Genomic DNA, 4,634 nt, shown 5'->3' on the forward strand with positions numbered 1-4,634 from the left:
CTGGTTTCTGTTTTTTAAACACGTTCTACAGCTCGATGTTCCTCCTGAGATAACGCTGGGTTAGTCACAATTAAAGACACCAGGCTTTTGTAAGAAGAATGTTAGAAATGTCCCGCTAATGAGGGTCGGACTGTTAGCATTGGAGCTGCACGAGCTACACGTCACACAAGGGCGGAGTCTACAGTGAAGATCCCGCCCTTATGCCCTTTTTAGGAACAGGCTTCGTCAGAGCTGGGGAGGAGGAGTCTGTGAATCCTCCATGAATTCCCCCTTGGACGTGGTTATTATGGTAAACTGGGAGGAGTGAGGAGGAGAAGTCTATCCAGTCTATGGTTGGTACAGGGGGGCCCTCGACTGTTGGGGCCCCCAGGCAGCTGCCTGCGTTGCCTTATGGCAAACTACGCCTGTTATGTTCGAGAGCAGGGGTAGGCAAGTTTTCTTGACGGTGGGGCCGATTTTCTTTATTGTAAATAGACCAAGGACCGAAGCCGCTGATTATTAGCCCAAAGTAAAGCACAACACTGGAAACATGACCATCTTAAATGAGATAAATGACTTAAAGTTCTTCTATGTTGAATTTGAGTCGGTTTGAACTAATCCGAGATACAAATCCTATAGCAACAAATGGAACAAGAATAAAACCCACTTGAAATCATGTGAAATGACAGAAAATGATCTGAATTAAGAGAATAACTACGACTAGAGGTTTGATCTCGTCTCAGACCAAACCAAATCTACTCAAACCTTAGATTTAATCTCTTAATTCAAGTAGATTCATGTCATTTGATCCTTAAAACGATTATTCTTTTTCCAGTGCACTTATTTCAAATGCCAGTGTTGTACAGAATATGACATAATACATGAGCTCATTGGGTGCATTGACAGTGTTTCTACCGTTTTTTCTCCCATTTAACTCTAATAGTGTTAAAAGTTCTCTCTGATTTGTGTAATAGTGTTTCTCAAAATCATCTTGAGGGCCAGAGGTGCTGTGCTGGAGGGCCGGATTTGGCCCCCGGACCTGACGCCTACCCCTGTTCTAGAGGCATTTTTGTTGCGTTTTGGCTTCATTTCGTTTCATTGAAGCCACAAAAATAAAAGAAGCAAAGAAGCAACGATAACGTGACAATACGAGGAAAGAGCTTAGGTCAGTTTTGCAGACCTTAGCTTTCAAATGAGGCGTTACACTGGCCTATAGTCTGTCTAATCAATTATGCCAAAATGAAGGCCTTAAGTATGAAAACTGGCATCAACGTCTGGACCCCCACATGGACCGAGCACATTTAGTTTGGCTTTACCCAAAACTAAAAGCACAAAAAAGGGGCAAAAGAGCAACACAAACACAATTAGAAACAATAAAACTGACAAAAACACTTAAGACTCATGAAAAAGTGACGAAAAAGCAGTTAAAAAAAGACGAGAACACAACAAAATGCGACAAAAAACACACGATGAAAACACAACAAAAAAATCTAGAAGAAAGAGCGACAGAGGTGACAAAAACACGACAGAAAAGTTGTAGGTCTTAGCTTTCAAATGAGGCGTTGTATAAGCTCCAGTCCAGATGCTTTAAGATTTGGGCAAAGCTGAACTCGAGACACTGCGCTCGGTTAAAGGCGGGAGGTCAGAGGTTAAATCAGACAGAGCCCTGGATGAGGATTATTATCGTATCGTTTGAAGCCCCGGTCTTCCCTGGCGTTTCCCAGAATGCACCGGCTCAGTTCAATCGTAGTGTCGTTACATTTCGTGATTCAGGCGGTGATCGGTGCTAAGATACATCCATAAATACATCCACCAATCAGACGGCTCCGTTCAGAGTCGGTGAAAAGTGCGGCGTCGATTTGAAGAAACAAAACTAGAAAAAAAAAAAGGAAACGGGAGAGAAAATCTGGACCAAGGCGAGTCCAAAAAACTGAATAAACAAATCAAAACGGAGGAAAAGAACTACGAGTCAAACTAAATTATATCACAAAGAGAAACACTGTCCCAGGAGTACTCCGAATACTCCGAATACTCCTGCAAATACTGGGGTTCTGGCGTCAGACCAACACAAAAGACGACACAAATGAATATAATCGGTCCGTTTCCAAAAGGTTGTCCGAAAGCAGTCGTCTGGACCGGGGTGTTTCGACGTGCGGGGCGTCTGTGGGTGAAGGTTCGACTCCCGAAGCAAAGCCGTGGAGGTTCGAGGGATGAGACGATTCACACAAGTGTCACAAACGGCTCTGAGATACGTTCTTACCCGAGCTTAGACGAGTTCATGCGGACCTGTCTGGTCTTCACGCGTGCCCTCAGTCATGTGAACACGGCACAGACGGCGTTAGCGTTTAGCCTCTGCTCCTCTATAGCTCCAAACCAGGTGAAGATAGAAGCTACCGAGGAGAAGTTCAGCGTCCGCACAGTAAAGTGAAGATATTACTACGCGGACGTCGAACTACTCCTGGTATTATTACGCCTTACAATATAGTTCCCCCTTTTTATCCACTTGGAAAATCCACATTGTTTAGTTTTGTGTAATTATACTTTATCGTGTAACACTTCATGTAACCATATTTAAAGGGGGGGTATTATGCTTTCCATCATGTTATGTCACTCCCTCATTAAAAACATGGCTGAAGTGTTGCCTTGGCACATTCACGTATTTTTGAGTAATCTGTAAAAACTCTGATGGCGGCCATGTTAGGGATAGGTTTGCCTGAGTCCTCCTAGGAACGCCCCCACCTCCTGGAGACGCCTCCGAGCTTTCGTCACCAGCCGAGTAACCAACCACTGCTCCTCAGCACAACCCCCTCCCCACTGATGCCACAGACAGCGTGTGGAGGGGGCGTGTCTAAAGGCTCAGAGGTTCTTAAAGAGACAGAGGCCTATTTCAAGACATTCACTACAGCCATTTTGAGAGAGACATTTTATACAAGGCAGTTATTCTAATTTACTGCATTTACAGACCAACAGAAGGTTTGTCATCATTGTAGTGTGATATAGACTGGTGCTATGTGACTGAAAAAAGCAGAATACCCCCCGTCTGTGCCGTGTTTACGTGACTGAGGACACGCGTGAAGACCAGACAGGTACACATGAACTCGTCTAAGCTCAGGTAAGAACATATCTCAGTATGGAAAAACAGTGGCCTGTTCCTTTAAGGAACGAGGAGCAACTCAGATCAGATTTTAAACGTAGGAGAATTCAGGGAATAAAATACTTGACAGACGCAAGAAGAAAATCCTCAGTACAGATGAAACTTCGTTCAAAACTTCATTTATTTCTGTAATTCAGCTTAAAATGTGAAACTAATACATGACAGACTCATTACATGCAAAGTGACACATGTCAAGCCTTTGTTATAGTTTTGATGATTATGGCTTACAGTTCATTTTCTAAATATTCTTATGTTATGAGATTTTGTATTTGGGGTTTTTACAAATAAAAAAATAGCCATAATAATCAAAATAAAAACAAATCAAGGCTCTACATATCTCACTCTGCTTGTAATGAGTCCATCATATAAGTTGAATTACAGAAATGAATGCACTTTTTAACAATATTCTGATTTTCCGAGCTTTGTTTGTATATTTAAGAACATATTTTCCTCGTGGTTAATGCGGTTCCTGTCGTGATGTCGTGCTCTGTGATTCGATCGATATAAAACCTTTCGAGAGTTGAGGCTCTGCAAAGTTCCAGACTATGAAGTATGTTAGTAACAGGTGATGTGTAAAGTTTATTATATAAAGTTTGTTGTGAATGATACGTGACAGGAGTCGCTCTGTGATTGGCTGATTACTGGGTAAGGATTCACTGCGACGCCTGGAAGCTCCAAAAAGCAGGAAAGGCCTCGCGCTGAACTCAGCTTAATGCTTCCGATACCGATACTGGGGGTTTGAGTATCTGCCGATATCCGATAGTAACCGATACGAGACTTTCTAAAAAAGGTCTTGCTGTGAGTGAAAAAGTAAATGATGTTCTCCAGGGTCTTATCGCTTCTTACAAACGAGATGTTCTCAATTATAGGCTATTCATTAATAAACTGGAACGGGAAAAACCTCACATCAGTTTTTCATTAACAGCATTTCATAAACTAAATTATTTTTTGTTTGGTTACTTTAGGTGATCCAATCATAGTTTCTGTCGCAGCCTTGATTAGCATGTTGTTTGTGCAGTGATTAAAAATATGTTTGTGGGATATAAAACTAACTCTCCAGGTTCTGAGCTTCGACATGACACACAGCGCGTCCAGATCCACTGAGGTTTAGTTTGGGGAAGGTGTGTTTTTAAAATGGTGAGACAAAACTGGTATCGGTTCACTAACGTATAGTCGAAGCCGATATAGTAGTTTTTTTTCCAGTATCGGCGCCGATATCCGATACCGGTATTGGATCAGTGCGTCCCTAACGCAGCTCTTCCCCCCTGTGTTCACACAAGAGTCTCATGGAGAGCTCTTAAAATCACAGGTTTGAGGCTGAAAGTGACTTTTAAAAAAAAGCCTCGACTAAAATAAATGCAAAACAGAACTGACTCTGAACCTCATCGTCCCGGTGAAGGTTTGAATAATATTTTGGCCAAATTGCTCAGCTGAACTTCGAAGCGGCCGACGCTCAGATAAACATAACTCTGCAGCGACAGGTTTGTAAAGGAATCGGCCC

Source organism: Gobius niger (genome assembly GCF_951799975.1).
Source record: "Gobius niger genome assembly, chromosome: 12".
Lineage (NCBI taxonomy): Eukaryota > Metazoa > Chordata > Actinopteri > Gobiiformes > Gobiidae > Gobius > Gobius niger.